Below are 20111 nucleotides of genomic sequence, written 5' to 3'. Positions count from 1 at the left end.
GAAAGGTGAACAGCAGCCTGCTGAAGAGCACAAAACTTGATACAGTAGGGATTTGTCTATAAAGAAAATACAGATAATCCCACAGAAAGGAAATATTTGATGTCCTCATGCATTTGGTAATGCAGACTTAGCAATATGTTGATAATGGAACATTGTCCCTTTTTGTGATCTTGAAAGAAAAAATAAATATCCTCTCTAATGCTCTTTGCCATGCTGCTTCTGGCTAACTCTGTGAACTCAGAGTGTTTGAATAGGTGGAAATACATCAAAAAATCTGTAAGACATCTTCCTCTTGTTAAGCTTAGATAGCTTTTTCTTTCATAATGCACTAGCAATATCAAGAGTATCTGGGGGCCCTGGCAGTCTCAAACACTTATTTGCCAACTTTATTTTTCTTAATAACCCTAAATCAAGATGGAGATATTATAAATGGTAACTAAGTGGAGTTTGGAGCTATATATGAAAGAAAATAATCTCCTGAGGAATGTGACTTTCATTTCTAGCTGTCTGTATTGAGTGTGATTCCAAGACAAGACAATTCCAGCAGGGTTCAGCACAGGATCCATGCTCTGGCTGAATGTGCAGGAGAGGTTTGCCTGTCAGGTGCTCACTGCAGGAAATACTGCATTTATAATTGCATGGAAACTGCATTGCCATGCAGCTGTCCAGCCTTGGCCCCCTTGGATGGGAGCTCTGGCCATCACTAATCTTTGCTCAAGGTGGCATTGAGTGCTCTTGTTAAACATTGGTCTGTGGAGGGATGGCTGAGAGGGATTCCAGGATTCACAGGCCTCTGGAGAAGTTCAGCCCCACCATCAGGGCCATCACTGGAGGCTGGCTTGCCAGGATATTTGGGAACTGAAATTAGAATGTGCTTTGTACTGGGCACACTTACACAGGTTTGATTATTGTCCCAAATAAAGAGGACAAACTGCAATTTCCTTCCAGGAAAAAGCCAGTAACAAAAGCAGTGCTTCTAACTGTGATTTAATGGGAAATTTTGCATTTCTCTGCTCTATCCTAGGGATAATGTTTTGGGCTCCTGGCATCTCTGTCTCTCTCACTGCAGGACGTTTGCCTCAGGCTGCTTTTCTGACAGCTGCCCTTGTTCTTGGTGCCTTCTTATCCTCAAATTCTGCTGAAACCTGCTGTACTTTGTACCTCAGGGCAGGAGTCTCAGGAGCCCCAGGACACTCAGCTTATTCCTCTCTAAGCCTTTAAAGGGTTCAACTCAGAATAAACTGAGAATTCATCGCTGCCATGTTGTTATTCACAGCAGCAGGAAATGTGCTGGTGGATCACTGAGTTACTCTGCCATGACGTGACAGCCTGGCCCAGCTGAGCAAAATCCAGATTTCATTCCAGCTGCCCTTCTTGCTGCCATTCACTGAGGGTGGCAGCAGCAAAAGCCACTGTGACACAGCTTCAGTGGCATTGTGCAGCTCACAGTCCCCCTCAAAGGAAATTATATGTGTTGGGTTTTCTTTATCTTCTCTGTTTTAAACTAAACTTCTCCAACTAATAGCAGGATTTTTACATTATTAGGTTTGATGGCATAATTTGTCCATATCTGGAGGCACAACATACAAATCATTGAAAGAATAAAAATCCAGATTTTAAGCACCCAGTGTTAGATTCTGTGTTCTGCTGCTCACATTATTTAATTTACAGTTTTAGGCTCACACAGTACAGTCAGTATTAGATGTGGGTTTCATCTGTTGTTCATACTTTCCATTTAGAAGTATATTTACTCATATATTTACAAAACCTCAACATATACAGAAGGAAATTGTGTAATGTACTTTGACTCTGAACAAATAGCAACAACAGGAACTTTGGTTGAATTATTTAGGGAGGAAGGAAGAAATTCTGAAGAAATCAAGGTATTTTTATAAATAAATCCTACTTCATGATATTAACTCTTTTCAAGCCTAAACAATATTTTACTGTTCCTCTTGACTCCAGATCTTCCTTCTTGGCTGAACCACTGTCCAAGTGTTTGTTCTCTGTGCTGTTGCCCTTCACAGTCCAAGGTGTAAGACAGGGATGAGGAACAGAATGAAGCCTCTGCCTAATTGTCTCTAAAAGTTTCTGCTCTTTTGAGCAACTGAATAATTACTTCTCTAAATTCATGTAATGTAATGTTGCTTTATGGCTGCACCTTAGTGAACAGCATTAAACACACAACAGAACAGCTGGAAAACCAGGTTTTGAAGGACTGTAGAAACTGCATTTGTATTAATATGTGAAATAATGCAGGCTCTGCTGTCTGGCCCTGGGATGCAGTGGTACCTCATGGCTTAGCTCCACATGGCCAAAGTCTCAGCCTGGAAACTCAGTCAGGGTTTCCTGACTGGTGCTACCAGTTGGGACTGGCTCTGAGCCCTTGCAATCCCCTAACCCAAGTCCAGGCATTTTGTGGCAGCATCAGAGCTGGCTTTGGCCAGAGTGCTCTGGGGTTTGCTGCCAATTAAAAGCCTGGATGTTTTCCTGTCAGTTCTCAAGCCTGAGATGGAGATCCCAGGGATTCCAGAGCCCATCTGCTCCTGGGCTTGGCCGTCCTTACCACCAAAGCAGAGCCTCTAATTAGAACCTGGTCTTTTTGCCAGTTTAGAGAAGGGGTTGTGTCCACTGTGAAATGATGCTGAGCTCTCCTTTCTTTGCCACTTGGAAGGGTCACACTTCTATTCAACCTATTTTTTAGCAGACTGATACCAAAGGTATTACAGCCTAGAGTTTCTTAGCTGGCAGCCACTGCTAACATTTTCATAGCTATTGCTCTAATTATTTGTTATTATCAGTAGCATTTTTATTATTGATAAATATTATTACTGCTGGTGCTAAAGGTTTTTAGAAAATCAGCCATCAGCTCTTTTTGCAGCAGAGTTTGTGGTGTGCTGGTTTTCTCTGCCTTTTTGTGTGCAAGGCTTCACTCTGCTCCAGCAGGCACATGACATGAACTGTTAGCTGCAGAAATCAGAGAGATGACACAAATTGCCCTGGTTCTAAACCCTCCAAGTCCTTCTACCAGATCACTGTAAATGTTTGGGTTTCTTCTGACTCAGGACCATTCCCAAGCCATGATCAGGCCCATCCATGGTGGGGACAGCTGGGCCAGCAGGTCCCCAGAGGAGCCCCAGGCTATTCAGATGTCTTTGATTTGGGGTTTTGGGGGGATCATGAAATTATCCAATGGTTTGAGGCAATTGAAAAAAAAAAATAATGTTGGATCAAATTCTGTGGGGGGAATGTTCAGAAGAATGGAGTAATTCAATACTTTTTTTTTACATTATGTAAAATAAGTTGAGGATGTTTAATGACCACTTTGGTAAGCTTAGCAAAAGAGTGGTTTGGGTTTTTTTCTAAAGTGAGACTTTGGAAGAAAACATAAAGATTTTATATATCCTATAAAACTGGCACACATCACATTATTGATTATATATGCACAATTAGCTTTTTTTTATCTAGTTGTGTATTATGGCTGGATTAAATTTCTCTGAAACACTTTATGGTACATCCTGGTGTTTAAAACATTACTGCATCCTTGAATATCCTTTGTAATAGTTCCTGGTACAAAATTTTGCCATAACAGATGAGCATTTAGGTTTTTTTTTTTTGTGTACTTTTCAAATCCACCCACAGCTCAGAACAGGAACCTCTACTTTTTAAAAATTATGTTAAGATTTTTTTCTTATCATTAGGGCATTCTGAGTGATAGACAGATTTTAAATAAAGTACAACAGAGAGAAGGAATGAGAAAAGTTCTGTGTTTTCCATGTCATTCTGTGGATGGCAATCACTGCAATTCCTGTGTGAGATAAATTAAATATAATTTAGCAGTAACAGTATGTCTCCATCCAAAATATGATTGTCAAGGTTGCAAAATTAAACTATTCTTTAAAAAATACCTTTTAATCCACATGGATAATTCTCTAAGCTTTCAGCAGGTGAAAAATCAGGTTGCAGCTTCACAGCAGGTGTGGGAGTTGCTGCTTTGCACCTCTCCAAGTCCTCCCTGTTCTGTAGGCTTGGGGTGTTTTTGCTGGGAAGGTTGGTTACATGAACAGAAAGGTTTGAGAATTAGAATATCTGGTTCTGATATCTCTCTGGAGTTGGATCACACCTTTAATGAGGGGGTAAATCACTAACCAGGATTTCTGTGACAAATAGAAATGATCTGTTTTCATGGCCTCTTCATGTATCTTGTCAGATATTACTCAAAGGGATGGAATTTCTGATGGCATTCACTGAATCGTGATCCATGGATGGCTAAATTGTGAATTTCATCTGTTGTAATCCATGGGTCTGTTCTGCCACCAGGACATGGGAGTAAAAGTAATCACTTTAATTTGATATCTTGCAAAGGCAGGACAGCAACAGCATCTTCAAAATTGTGCCAGAGAGTTATTTCAGTTTGTTGCTGAGATGGTGCAATGTGAAGTGTTTTGTCTGGTCACTAAAGAGGTGAACTGGAACCAGAAAATCCAATATTCACAGGGGAAGGTGTTGTTTAAATTTATATTAATTCATAAGAAATGTAAATAGGAGAGGAGGAAAAAGACTTTGTGAGCTGAAGAAATGTGGTTTTATTTATATCAGTTTTGAAGGGGAAAAAAATAAGAAAAGGAGATGGATGGCAGAGCTTTAAAGCAAAAATGTGGGCCCAGATTGTTTTTGAGTGATCAGAGAAAATGCCAAAACCTGTTTTTCCACATCATCTGCATAACAATGAAAACTGAAGCAAGGTTGTTGGAAAATAACACCCCTGGGATGCATGTAAATACACAAAATCTTAGAACTCAAACCAGAGCCTTAGGGAATTCAAAAATGCACAAGGAAGATAATAAAAGTGGAATTATTTATGGTTGTTAATTGAGAGCATTGACAGAGGGACTAGAAAAATCCTAACACACTCCACAAACATTGCATTTTGTGGGATTTTTTTGGAAAAGATTCAGCCCTGAGAAAAGTCTTTTGCCTGTGAGGACATCAGAAATATGCAGCAAAGGCCACCAAACTGATCTAACCTGCAATCAGAGTGGGAATCATTTGAAATCTCTTCACCACCATTGAGAAAACAGAAAACCATGAGACAAATTCTGATTGCATTTTTCTTTTGGCATGTTCTGGAAAAAAAGACAGGTTTTCAGGGCATAACCAGGCAAACAACAACCAAAAGTCTCTGTGCTCCTTTGCTGCTCTCCAAGCTGCCCTTGTGCTCTGCCAGCCTAAACCAGCAGAGTCCCCTCAATATTTGGGATCTTCTGAAAATGGGCCTGCCTACTTATTTTTGATTTCCTTTTCTTTGTGTATGTGATGGTTTCTGTCTTTGAGTTTTCATTCAGTTTGAATTAACTCATGAAAAAGAGTCAAGTCAGCTTGGGTAAGTCTTGATCCTAAAAATTGCTGATCCTTTTTCCTTGATGCCATGAATATGCAGATTGATTTCCAAGCCCAGTTTGTCTGTGCTTTATCCCCCAGCCATGTTCAGGTTGATCACTTCTTCCCCATTCTGGCATGGCCTTGATGCACCCAACAAGTTAATGCTCTGGGATCTGGGTTGTTTTCTTTCTGAATTACACCATAACTCCAACAGGAAGTCCTTGATAACAAGGGATTTCCAGTGGAAGGCTCAGGAGGTAATTTAATTTAGATTAATATAAGTACTAAGCTGCAACAATGCTGCTGCAGGAGGCTGCCATGTGAAATAATTGCAATTTGCTATAAAAAGTGTAGGGCTTTGGCAGCACTTTTTGGGTAGAGAAGAGAACAGAGCACCTCCCTGGGCATGCCAGCCCAGAAAGCAAAGTCTCACAGATGGAAGGGCTCATCCAGCTCATGGAAGGGCACCAACATGACTTTAAACCAAGAGAATGGCAGAGCTCTATCAGAAAGCAGAATTTGCTCTCCCTGGACAAAGATTGCTCTTGAATCCAGATCCACCTCACTTCAACTGTTACTTGTTTATCTCAGGGAATAAAAGCATTTGTTGCCTCTCTCTGGAAATCCAAGAATTGCCCTTGCTTTGCCAGCCTTAATTCCAGCCCTAATGACTGTGCTCTTGGTGTGGCTGGGGATTCACATTGAAATGAAATTGGGAAATATCTGGAAGCTCAGGGCTGAAGCTGCTCTCAAACTCAGCTTTCCTAAAGAGTCTGGGGGTTTGGAACACGAGGGCAGTGACTCAGGGCATATCAGGGAAATGTGCCTGATGTTGGTTTGAACCTTGGGCTGCTGCGTGGGAGCAGAACCCTGGGCATGACAGGACCGAGCCTGTGTCCAAAATGAGAGAGAGAAGAGCTCCAAGGAGCAGCAGAGGGTGTGGAGGGATGGGATGTGCTGCCCTGGAGCCTTGGATATTCCTGAATACAACTAAAAAGCAGCGAGGTCAGCAAGAGCCCCCAAGCCAGGAGCAGCTTCCCTGTTCAGAACCACCTGCAGGGCCATAAAACCATTAAAAAATGGAGAGATCAATCTTAATCATGAGACCTGCTCTTTTGAAAGCCCCACTGGAGCACTTCAGCAGCTCTTTCAAACTTTAAATCACAGGAGCAGTGAAACCAACATCTAATTTTTGTTTTTAAAAACTGCAAAAAGGAGAACTTTTTACACAATTGTCAGTTCCCAAATCCAATAATATAGGTGTTGGGGGAGCAATCCATACACTGAGTTTTACAAAAAAATATTAATGAGTAAAAGAATGCCAAGAAATTGCTCCTGAAAATAAAATAGTACAGTCTAGAGAAGAATTTGATATTATTTCTTCTTGTTTTTTTCTAAGTAGTAGAAGAGGTCAGGAAATAAAGCAAAGCTCAGGTGTGCAGTGGTGCATCAGGTCTCCAAGTTTTAACCGTGGGAAGAAGTACAAGGCCTCAAAATGCAGTGAAAGCTTTCAATAAATTTCCAATCTTTAACTGAAATTCAAGTCTATAGGAGGAAAGGGGAAGAAAATGAGAATTTCACACAGGATTTGAAAAAGGACAGTATAACTTGGAGCAACAGTAGTATTGGATTGATGTTTTTTTGGTTTCTTGATAATTTGCCACTCTTTTAATACTTTTAATATTTTGCAGTATCCAGTCTTGAGCTTATAAGATAAGGAAAAGTTGTGGAAATCAGCCTTGTTCCATGTGCACACTTTATAATCTCATATCAGTCTGTCTCTTATGCTGCTGGAGAGATCAATAGATGTTCCCTGCTGAGGATGTTATCTTTGGTACCAACTTTTTAATTAACTCTTGTCCTGAGCTCAAAGAGCAATGTTTCACAGTAAAAACTCTTGATGTACAAAGCAGATCTGACATTTATCAATTACACTCCGTGGTATCCAGTGCAGTGATCAAACAGTCAGAGCTGTAGTACTGCTTGTTCTCCAGTGATGGCAAAATATCTCAGATACCCACATCAAATGCATTTGCACGGCTCTGGACTCCTTTTGAAGGTGTTTACCAATCATTTTGGGAAGGATATTCTGTTGGCACTAAAGGGAAATTGTCAATACTGAGATCATGTTGTGTTATTAAATGTGATGGGAAGGGAAATAAATGTAGCACAGTTTTAATTTGAGTTTCTGTCACTGGAAAAAGCCCCTTCCACTCCTGACTGCTCTGACTCCACGTTGAGAGTTTGCTTTGCTCTCCTTTGGGCAGCAGGGAGCATTTTCCAGGTGAAGCTTTCTTTGGGCATCTGTGTACCAGCCCACAGGTCTCTGCATTTGGCTTTCTCCTTTGCTTTTCAGGGGAAAATCTGATTTATCAGCAGTGAATCAGGTGCAGTCCATGAATCTATATGACATTTCTTTTCTTTAGGGAGAGCACTTGTCCAGACTGGCAATCTTGTGAAAGTGTTTTCTCTTTGCTTCCATCTCTGAGCTGTCCTGTGCTGCAGGAGGGAAGACTCCAAAAAAAGTTTAAGTACCAACTTAAATCAGTGGCAAAATATTTATTAATTTTGGGGGTAATGACTTCCAAAAGTGGAAGTAGATTCTACTATGTGGCCATTGATGCTAAACATTGCATTTCCCAACACCCTCAATCAGCTCTTCACCACTCTGACCAGAACCTTTCAATATCTCTCTGAATGCCTCTAATCTGCTTGGTAATTCCTGGTGTTTATTAGTGTTTCTTAGGATGTTTTCCAGACATGACACAGAATTGATATATTGTGTCAGAACATAACAAGGCTTTCTGAAATTTCAAATTGTATAACTTCATATTCTTTCTGTCTCTGTGTTATTTTATTCTGTGATTGCAGTAGCAGTCAATGAATGTCTGAGGGTCATTCAGCACTGTTGATCGTGACAACAGCCAAATTAATGATTTAAAAAAAAGCTCAACAAGGACAGCTGCTTCTTAATTCTCAGTCTAAGTGTTTCTATTTGTGTGAGGGGCTTTTACAGGATGTCTGGAAAGAATTTCTCTGCCTCTCTTTCGAGATCTCACATATTGAAAAAACTGTTGAGATTTCAAGAGCCACTATGTTTTAGGAAGCCCTCCTAAAGACATCCTAATTCCCAAATCCCCTTGAGATCCCTTGCACTTTCCAGCAGCAAAGCTCCTGCCTGTGTTATTACTGTTTATTTTTGTTGAAGGAGACACTAACACCAAGAAACAAATGGGGATCTCTCCCTGCAGTCTGATTCTATTAAGGGCAGCTGCTGCTGTGTCTGCAGCTGTGGACAAAGCAGAGGATGTAATTTTTTTGCTTGTGGTCCTCTGATTGCTTTGCTCATCTCTGCTGGTGACAGATTAGCTCTGCAGCACATCCATAGGTCACCAGCCAGCCTTTTTGTATTTGTACTGGTCAGTGCTCTGAAGAGATTTTAAATTGAAAATAACACTTTCTTTTGTTGTCCTGTGTTTTGGAGAGCCAGAACTCGTAGCAGAGGTGGCACAGGTCGCCCTAAAGATGCAGCAGCAGTGCAGATTGCAGCATTCTGTGTGCCACCCATCCCTCATTACTCTGCTGGCACCTGGTCTGAGCTGTCCATGACATTTATAAAGTCCTTTTCATAAAAAATTTAAGGTTAAAAAATGTTAAGGAAAAGTACCCTGCTGAGGTTTACTAATGAAAGAGGGAAAGGTTATTTTATTATCAAATGTACAAAGGAAAGCACTTTTCTTCATCTTAACTGGACGTTTTCTTTATAAAATACAAAAAAGCCCTTATCTTTTATATTTCATTTTCATCAGGTTTTCCTGAAATAGTTATAATTAAATATTCTTTTAAGACTTCCCCTTGAAGCATCAAAGTTACAGTTTAAAACAAGATAAGAGATTTAAATTCTTTGCCAACTCTGTGTCTTTGCAAAGACATCACAAAAACAACCTGTATTTTCAAGGAATGAGATGGGATATGTTGACAAAAAAACCTCAAAAATGAAATAGTGGTGCTGAATGCAGTTGCAGCACATGGGCAGATTGAAGCAATCTCTCTTTAAAAGGACAGAAGTGGTGAAGGACAGTGAGGTCCTTTGTTGGGACTCATGGAATGTGTGCAGCCAGGGAACCAGAATTGTTGCATCTCTGGCCTGATACAGGAATATGTCTCTTATTTCCTCATCTCACTTCCAAATGGAGTTATATATTTTCTACTAGCTAACAGGAGAGGAATTGCTGGGACCAAATTTTGAAAGGTAGGCTTCTGAAAATTAAAGAGGGTGTGAATTTTAAGTATTTTTCATGGAATGTGAAGCAATTTCGTCAGTGAAGCAATTTTTTATCCAGAGAAGAGTCATTTCAAGAAAAATAATCCTGCAAATGAATGCATCAGGGGGCAGAGAGCACAAAGTTAGAATTGAGGAGGTGGGTTCTCCTTTCTCCAAATTTGTTAATTTGGTTCTTTCCTCTGTCTGGGTTTTACCCTCTGGCCTATCCACCAGCACTGGAGAGTCCCCATCCCTTCTCATGTGTATGAAATGGATTGTTAGTTTTTGGCTTAGACTAAAAATACAGCAGAACATATGCTGCAACAAAAAGGCTTCAAATTAGTTAAAAAACACCAATTAAAAAAAAAAAAAAAAAAAAAAAAAAAAATTTTACCAGCCAGTTTCAGTTGAAAGGATTTACTTTCTGCACAAGATCATTTTTACAGCTGCTCATACCCAATCCTCTCACCTTTGGCTTTGAAATGATCTTTCAATCTATAAAACAATGGGAAAGTTAAACCTCCATTATTTATTTTGTTTTGTTTTAACATCCAACTCATGAGTTGTAGCATAGAAACCTCCTGGGTAAATTCCATTTTCCTTCTGGAATCCTGACTTGAAGAAGGAAGCAATTCCTGCCTCTTGTCTTCATCCTGCCTGCTTTAATAGCAGTCAGAACCTGGAAAAGAATAGCAGTTGATAAATATGCCTTCATAATGAAGTGCTTAAAATTGAGAAAAAACTGCTGTGTCTCAGCTAATTTATTCCTCATCTCAAATATGTTCTAGCCCTCATTACTTTTGAAGTAAACTGAGAACTTTTGCCAAGTATGTTTTGATAGTAATGAATAAAGACTTCTCTGGGAGATGGATGCTGCTTATCTCCAGGTATGTTCAGACTCAATGAGCATTTTCTCTTGTACCCTTGCCAAAATACCTTTCCAGTACAGCTTGCCAAAGAAGTCCCAGAGAACAGTACTTTATCTTTTTGAGAACCAAAAAATGAGGCTGTGTTGTGGGCTAGACTGACTTATCAGCAGTGAAATTCAGACTTCCTTGGCCTGTGCTTCATTCCAGATAGGACCTATTTAATGGAGACTCCTGCCAAAATTTATGAACAGCTTTTTTGGGGTGTTGATAGCTGCTCATGCACCTCATCAATTCTGCCCTGCTATCTGACAGCACAACCATCTTCTCAGAATATGAAATTCCTTTGCTGAGACTGACATGGAAAAGGATTTTGAATGTTTTACTTCTATAAAACAACAAAGAGGAGAGAGTATGGATTATCAATATACCCAAGACATCACACACTGAAAGTTGAATTAGCAGCAGAGTAAAAATGGCTTTTGTAAAACCTGCAGGCTTTGATATAAATGGGAGAGGCAGCTCATGGAGCTGGCACTGCCTGACCCTGCTTTGCAAGTCATTCTGGTTTCTGGTAGTTTTTCCAGTTCTGGGAGGCACACAGTGAAATGCTGCTTTTAAAGTGAGGAATGTAACCATGATATTTATAAGGAAAAAAAAAAAGGCTGCTCTCTTTCTTTGAAAATTTCAGAGCTTGTTAAAAACTTTTATCTTAGTGTGAGTCTAGTTTGCCATGCTTACATTTTTCCAGTTCTGTTTTTTGCTAACTAGAAGCAAATTCATCACTGGAATACATCTTCCAAATGCATTGTAAGTTCCTGTAGGATCTTTATTTTGGATTTATAATTAAAACTTTACATGATATTCTATCCATTAATTTCCTACCATGATTGAATTGAGAAATGCACTGAAGGAGAATTTATTAAAAATAATTTACAAAATTATGTTAATATTTTTCATATTCTACTGTAGTTTCTTTATAACTGGGTTCCTACTAAGCTGAAAGTACTTTGGATCTGGAAGATCCTTTGTGTCCTGGTGCTCTGATGTCAAAAGATTCACAAAGATCAAAGAGTTAGACATGTGGAAATTGTATTATGGTCTCCTCCAATTCCTTAACTTCTTTAGCCATCTCTAATGAGTATCTCCAATTGTAATGTATTCCAAAAATTAGTTCATTCCAAAGCAGTGCCATAACTGAAAGCATTCTGTGATGTTTTGATCACCCTCCATGAGTTGTACAGCATGAAAACCCCGGTGGGATGCACTGAGGATGAGCTGTGCAAATCTGCTTTTCCTCCCTGCATTTTCCAGCAGCCTTCTGAGTGCCATTGCACTGGGTAGGAAACAATTGAAATTCAACAGCAACTGCAACTTATCTGCAAACTGATTTAATATTCACTTCAAAGCAGGCACCAGTGGGTTCCAGAGAAGATTTCAGTAATGCAGTGTCTGCATGTGAAGTGACAGGAACCCTGGGCTCTGCTTGGCGAGGATGCACGTGGGAACTTCTGTGGCAAAACTTCCAGCACTTTCTGAAAAGGAACCCAAATCTGACATTTTAGGGATGTAATTAACAACTGTTATTATTTTGTTATGCTAGTCAAGGTGTTTGTTTTTAAGACTCAGCCAGTTGGTATTAATGTTCCAGACTGACTCACTGCTTTTGTTTCCAATCCATTGTTTCCAATCCCATTTTTATTTTTCAGCAATCTCCTGATTCTGTTGAGCAATTATTTCTGTGGTTTCATCAGGAACTTCAGTGCTACTCAGCAATTTCTTCTGCAGAGTTTTGAAGGTGCTCTGTTCAGAAAGAACTGTGAGATGCAAAAGATTCTTTGGGCCATGGCAAACACATCTTTGATAACCTGTTCACACTTTGTACCTGAATAAGAAAATGTCTTGTCAGCAAGATTGTTTTTTTCCTTCAGGTTTTCTTTTCTGACCTGCAGACCAAACACTGGCTGTGATACAGCATGTGGTATTCTACTGTGCCTTCATATATTTTTAAATCATTCTGTGTCTTTAAAGATTTTTATTTTAGGGAAATAATCATCCACACTTCAGGAGAAAAAAGTGGTTGATCTGGTTTGTGCTTATAAAGACTCCCCACTTGCCAGAAAACAGAAAACAGAAAGGTTGCACATCCTGAAAAACTCTGAAATTTCCTCACAAGTAGTCCTCAGATCCTGGGAATACTTTTGAAACTGTTTACTGAAGTGACATTTCTTTTTCCTGGTCCACATGGGAATGCTTTGCATGCTGGATTAACCTGGCAGTCTCAAGAAATTTGTCACCATTTTTTTCTGGAAATTCTGCCTCAGGCAGTCCAGTGGGGTAAAGCCCAGAAAGACATTTTAAAATCTCTTTTAAATAACCCAAATTCTGTTTAGATATGAACCTGTTTCAACTTACTTGTCTTGTTTCAGTATCAACTTAAATCAGTGGCAAAATATTTATTAATTTTGGGGTGATGACTGAGGCCTAAAAGTGGAAATAGATTCTACTATGTGGCCATTGATGCTAAACATTGCATTTTTCATCCTCAATAATGAGGGTTATAAGTGATAAGTCATCAAATTGAGTACAAGAACAAGTGCAAACACAGCATAACCACTGAATATTTCACAACCAGGAAAAAATAAAGATATTAGCAGCGAATTATTTCTTCAGTCTTTGACTCTGGTGTAATTATTTTGGTGCTGCTGAAATGCACCCATGCAGCACAGTGGTTTCAGGCAGGAAGTGAAGAAGAAAACTTTTTCCAATTGAAGCTGCAGGACCAATTTTGATAGTAATTATCTGAGGTTGGGTCAGCTCGCTGGATGTTATTATCTGCCGCCAAACTAAAAAATGAAATTTATGAAAAATGAAACCTGTAATGATCCACAGTGGTCAGACCCCAGTAATGGGAGTCATCCAGAAATACAGATCTCCCTGCTGCAGAAGATATCATTTGGTGGCATTTCTTCTGATCTGCTCTGAAGGAAAAAATTCCACTTAGAGGTTCATTAATAGCATGTGAATGCCATTTCCTAGCACTGCTGACCCTCAGCCCATTAGGAATGCTGAGTTTCTGCTCTGCCCTCTTGGCTCTGGTGTCAGATGGGATGGGGAAGGAGAGTGGTGGATCTTACAGGCACAGGTCCTTCAGCAGCTCCTGTTTGTCGTGGCAGCAATGAGAGCACTACTGGCATTAAAGATCCTTTTAAATTTACAGGCTTAATGGATTAGATTTAAAAATGCTTTTCCCTGTCATACCTGTTGAAGCCGTGTTCACATTCTTCATTCTTGCATTAATCTCTTGAGAAATCCCATAATTTTCCTTGCCTTGTGGTGTTCTACCTGAGACTTATCAACGAGAAGAAAAAAGGGAGATTTTCTCCACATTATTTATAGACATGTTGCTGTTTATGCCCAAGCCTGACTTGTTACCTTTTGAAGCAGTTGCACAAAATATAAAATCCATTTTATCTCTGGGGAGCTGTGCTTGTGCCTGCAGGTGATAATTTTTCAGCTGTGTATTCTGCATACATGTAAAAAACTCTGCTTTTGTTTTCTTTGGGCTCAGATATATTCTAGATATTTAGACATCAGAGTTTCTTTTAAACTTTTCTTGTTGAGATAAACAGTCTGAAGTTTTAAATCTTTCATCCAGGCTGGTTTCCCAGTTCTTCAGTCATTTTTATGGCTCTGCTAATCCTTCTGGTCCCAGTGGTCCTGAGGTGAAAGCCACTGAGATTTCTCAGTTCAGAAACTTGTGACCAGGGAAAAGAGATTTCAACATCCCTGTAACCCTGATCTCACAGAGCAGCCCTGAGCCAGGAGTGGCTGTAAATAGAGAATCCTCTTTTATTTGTGATGGAAACAAACTCATTTTGAATCAGGGCAGATCTTTTTTTCAAGCCACTCTTGTTTTTTGTGACAAGCACAATTCAGCTCATCTGTATTATATCCTTCAATTATTCTAAACAAAGTATTCCTAAATTTGATCAAGGGTTGGGGTTAGGATTTTGCTGTGTGCAGTGCAGCTGTGGAGCTGTATAGGATGTGTTTGAGCATAAAGCAGAAATGTCTCACACACAGGGACACCACAAATCAGAGGAAATCTCTGCTCATTGACTCCTCAGAGGTCTTGGCACACCTTGACTTGTACCTTGGATGGAGCTGCTTTTCATGTCAGAGATTGGATCAGAGCAGGGGGAGGCACCCCCAGCTTTCTTCACTGCCCTGTCAATAACACAGAATGTTTGTTAGGGAGGCTTCACACATGAAATTTAAAATCCTTTCAAACCCAGAAACTGTATGGTTTCAAAGGAGTTGGAGGGGCTCATGAAAATTAAATGCAGGAAATATGGAATGAGTGAAAGATGAAATAGCTTCCTATCACCTTGAGATTTCCTTTAATTGTGGAGAATGTTTTAGCTGCAGAAGTAAATTCTTTTCTGTTCTTATCAAATAAAACAATGCATGACTCTACTGTGTTTTCAGCCATTTTGAGCAACTGTGTGAAAAGTTTTGGTGTAAACTTTATTATTTTAGTGTCTCCCTGTATTATTTCTGGAGGATTCCCAATGGCACTAACATTAATAGCTGTACTTCTGCTTGAATTGGTGATTTCCATTACAAACAGTTTTTGAAACCAGATTACTGTTTTTTCCTGCTGCACTTCACCAACAGAAACAATGCAATCATTTAATATCACCAACAGAAACAATGCAACCATTTAATATCACAGTGGATTTCTGCAATCAGCACCATGAAAGATCCTGTGATGTGTTAGTGGATATTTCTATGTAGCTGCAATAATGTCAGTATGTGTTTAATGTGCAGATGAACAGGTTTCCCAAGAACACTTGGTAAGTATTTTAAACCTTCATAATATTCATAAAAACAGTAAATTTGTCATGTCCAAATATAACAATTTCATTTCAATACACATTTCATTTGGCACAGAGAAGTCTGGTGAGGGAAAATGGTGACCAGAGTTTTTAGATGAATTGTCCCCATCACAGTCACAGTGTCAGGGCTCTTTGGAGCTCATTTCTCAATGCAGCCCTGCCAAGCTGCTCCAGCAGCTCCCTCCTGACCCTCTGCTGCAATAATGAATGCAGTGACTCTTACAAGTGGCCACTTGAAGGGACAGAGTTAAGGTTCATTAGGTTTGTTTTTTCCCTTACAATACATCTCCCAGCTTTTCAGAGCTGAAAAACCTGAAAAATTCACATCTGAAGTACTCTAAGTCTTCCCTCCTTGTTTTTCAGCTGCCTGAGTGACAGTGAACTTTGCTTTCCAGCAGCTCAGAACTCTGTCAATAACCTTAACTATGTGTGGGAGAGGTTTTATCACTGAGTGACAAGAAAACCTTTCCCTGCCCTGGTTCTCAGATCACTGTTTCACTGCTACAATAAACTTATTTCCCATGCTTGCCTTTAAGGTGCTGCTTTTGACTTTTCTGGACATTGCCAACAAATAGGAATGGCATTGGGTTAAGGGAGAACTTTCCAAGAACAGTAAATTAATCAGGGAATTCATCATCTGCCCCAACCACCTTTTTCTACACTGTTTTGTAGTATTCAGATGAGTTCATAGCCCAGTTAGGAAATACTCTCAGGACAGATTTATTTATTTAAAGTGCATGTGTGCAAGTTTTTTAAATAATGTGTTGGGCTGGAGCTGCACCAATGTAATCTTATCAGCATTCAGTATCACTGGCTTTAGAGAGAAAAAAAAAAAAACAAAAAAGGAATGCATGAAAATGAGATGAGATAAAAATCCAATCAGAAGAATAAAATATTTTTGTGATTGTTTTATTCATTTTCTTTCTCACACAATTCCCTCTCCTAAAGCACCCTGTCTTAAGCAGCAATGTTTTGGCATATGTTCCAAAATATATAAAACCTGGCACACATGAGTGGAGGATTTTTAAATTGCTAGTGAGGACCTGATATACTTTCACTTTAATCTGAATTGGAAATAGCTCAAGTAAAGAATAACAATGTTGTCTGCAGAGATACTGATGTAAATAGATATTTCAGAGCGTAGTCTTTTATTTTTGCTTTTTATTCATAACTGGCAAGAACCTGTAAATAACTTCACAGCAGAGGTGAATGATTAGAATTAAAAAGGAAAAAAACTATGGGAGTTGGAGAAAATGAGAAAAGTTCTGACAAAGTTCCTCATTTACCCATTTCTTTCTCCTTTTCTTCTTTTGAAGGAAAGAATTAGAGTTAAAATTTTGGTTTGTGTTTTTGCTTTCCCAAGCTGGCACATTTTTCCTTCTTTTTTTTTAAGGCTCATTTTATCACTCCTCTCTATATGGAAGTCTATCCCAGCCCCTTTGCAAGGCCATTTTCCACAAATCCTTTTTTCTTGCCTCTATTGGAATAACCCAAGGCTTGAAGCTTTCTCAGATCTTGCACTTCCCTCAAAATTCATGTTGATATTTGTACAGTCTTCATATTCTCCGTGTCATTTGTGGAAAAACAAATATAAAACCAGTGACCTACAAACATCCAAAATCTGTTCAAAAGAATCAGATCATGTCCAGACACAAATTATTTGCAAAATCAATCTTTTGGATAGGAGTTAAACTGTCCTCAAACTCATCACCAGTGTGGACTTTTTAATTAATTTTGCAGTGATGCTTCACTTGGTTACCTTGGTGTGAAGAGAAGAAAATAAAACAACTTTAAACTTCCAGATCCACTGTGGAGAGGGATGCCAAACTCCCATTCGGCATGGAGAGAGTGATCATGTTCTTTCCCAGAAAGATCTGCATTTTGTATCCTCAGCTCTTTTCAGCTGTAATATGCATAACTGTTCTCTCCAGTTCAGTTGAGCTCAGTATAGGATATAAAAGAATCAAGAGGGAAAAATAGCTTTATGCCAGCTTTTCAGATCTCCAGTTGGAATTCATTTCAATGACTGTCAAAAGATGGAGATAAAAAATAATCTACATATTGCATAGGCTGTTCTGCTATTAGCTGTAGTTTAAAAATATTCAGAACATTTTTTTTTTCTCTCTTCTGTATATGTTCTCTGTGACTTTCCACTTGTATAAATTTAGCAAAGACAAAGAGTGTTGATGGCTTGCTGAATTTAAAGACCAGCAGCATTTCTAGAAGGGCACGAGGAGCTCCCTAAATATTGGAGATGTGATCTTAAGTCCTTTCATGTTTAATATACTGATTTTGTAAGTACTGGAGAAAAAATAATGACCCAAAGAGCTTTAATAAGTCCTGTATTTGCTGCCACAACTATTCTAGTATTTATGGTTAAATAGATAAAGGCCATAGCTCATTTTGCACTAATACACTGGATCCATCTAAAAAGAAAATATCAAATGTGTTGGGCAGAGCTACCCCCTGCCAATAAAGGCAGTCTTCCTTCAAGCACCCAGTGTCATCTTTTTGTGACAGAACTTTAAAACTGCCAAAGGGTTCTGCCTTAAAGTCTTTCCTCAAAGCTGCATCCTTGTTTCTGGAGCTGGGTTTTCAGGATTCCAGTCTGTGACATCCCTGACAAAATCCCTGCTGGGCACTGGCAGATGACAAATGCAGGCACCAGAGATATTTGATGAATATGTTACATGTCCAAATACTGGTATTTCACATGTGCAATGCAAAGGTGCTCTAGCTGGAAGTTCCTTGTTAATTGAGAATTTTAAACTAAAGCATAAATACGGAAAATGTGGGTTAAGAATAATGCCCATTACTTTTTCTTGCACTAATTAAAACCAAAGTTTTAATTAAAACCTGACCCGAGTATAACATAATTCTCCAGTAATCTTGCCATTTAAGGGTCAAAGACATGGAAGAACTCATGATTTGTCTTTATTATTTATTATTTGTTGGGCTAAAAGGGTTGAGCTGGAGCAGTCCCTTCCAGGGCTGCAGTTGGGCTGGAGTGGCTCAGGGTTGAACCATCAATCATTTTCTGCCTGATGAGGGGAAAAAAATGAATATTACAGATAAAACCAGATTTTGGGCTTCACTTTTCCTGTGGCTGGAGCTTTGTCTAAAAAGATGTCTTGTCTAACAAAGTGATGGAATCGTGGAGTATCCTGAGCTGGAAGCACAAGGAACAGAACAAGTCCAGCTGCTGGCCCTGCACAGATGTTTCAGAACAGCTCAGAAATGTGTGGGTGCACAATTCAGTGAAAGGGGAGAGGTGGCCCTATCCAGCAAACACATCTGCTGGGTGCTTACATGTATAGAAATGGAAATGAAGCAGGTTTCTTGACACTTTGTAATAGAACATGCTAATTTAAGGGACTGGATTTGTGCTGTTTTTATAATACATCATCTGTGATACTTTCATCTGGAGCTAATTCATTTCTAAACTTTTATTCACAAGTAAATCTAGCTAATAAAAACCCCTGTCAAAATAGTCTTCAGTAATCTGTTTTTAAACATTCAACCAGACAGACAAACACAAAAGGGGCACTGTTGAATCAAATGTATTCAACCTTTATTCTATGCACTGTTAAATTAAATTTATTCAACCTCCCATGTATGTGGCATAGTATTACAGTCATAGATAGAGGATCAATTTAACTCAGAGTTTTGTCCCAGAAGCTCAAAAAAAGATAGGAATGTAATTCATGTCAATCAAAATTATTTGAAGATTGCACACATTTTTTTATGATTTCAAATTAGTCAATGCTCCTTGCAGTGCTGTTGGAAGGGAAGGATTTTCTGGATCACCAACTCACTGTGTGTTTCCACTGATTAGTGTAGAATAGCTTCATTTTCCTCACTGCCTTCATGAAGTTTTCTACTCCTACACTTTAAGAGAGTTATAAATTTAATTACTTTAAGTAGTCAGCGCTCCAGCAGTGTGAATAGGAGTGCAAAGGTTTGGGATCTCCCTCTTTACTAAAGTACCTTTAAAATAATATTACATTTACACCATACCAGACTAGAAAATTAAGTGACTACCTCTAGCCTGCTGCATTATTTTTTCATTTCTTTCTAGTATTTCTTGCTCTAGCTGTCACAGAGGATAGCTTTGGGGGATGTGGAGTTTCTATATATCTTTTGAAGAAATGAGCACAAATTTCAGATGCAACCTGTTACTACCTGTTCAACATGATTTCTGAGAGGCAAAAAAGTAACTGTGCTTTACAGCTTTGATTTGTGAATCAATTATTTCTATCTACCTTGGAGTAGTTTCATCAGCTTCAACCTCACACAATCTGGTGCTGTGTAAAACAAAACCCCTTGGTTATTGGCACCTAGGAGGTGGTGACCAAGTCCTGCAGTGGTGTTATTTGAAGTATTCCAATTTTTATGTTTTTAACGTGTTATAAAAGGGCAAGAAAACACACAATGAAAATTTTATGGATCATTAGTCCATCTTTGGCATTATTCAGGAGACTTAAAGTCCAATTATTCAGTCTCTGGGGTAAGAAAGGGTATAGTTCAGGAGATACAAAGGAGTACATTAGTTTTAATTTGTCTGGAGCAGCAATGCACTTGGTGTATTCCCAGCTCTGTGCATTTATCAACAGAGAACTTCCACAAACCATCTAATTCCTCTTCCACAGAGGGGCTACAGCTTCATTTGGAACAAAACATAATTGATTGGATTTGGAC

The sequence above is a fragment of the Catharus ustulatus genome, chromosome 14 (assembly GCF_009819885.2).
Source record: "Catharus ustulatus isolate bCatUst1 chromosome 14, bCatUst1.pri.v2, whole genome shotgun sequence".
Lineage (NCBI taxonomy): Eukaryota > Metazoa > Chordata > Aves > Passeriformes > Turdidae > Catharus > Catharus ustulatus.
Note: the sequence above shows the minus strand (reverse complement) of the source record.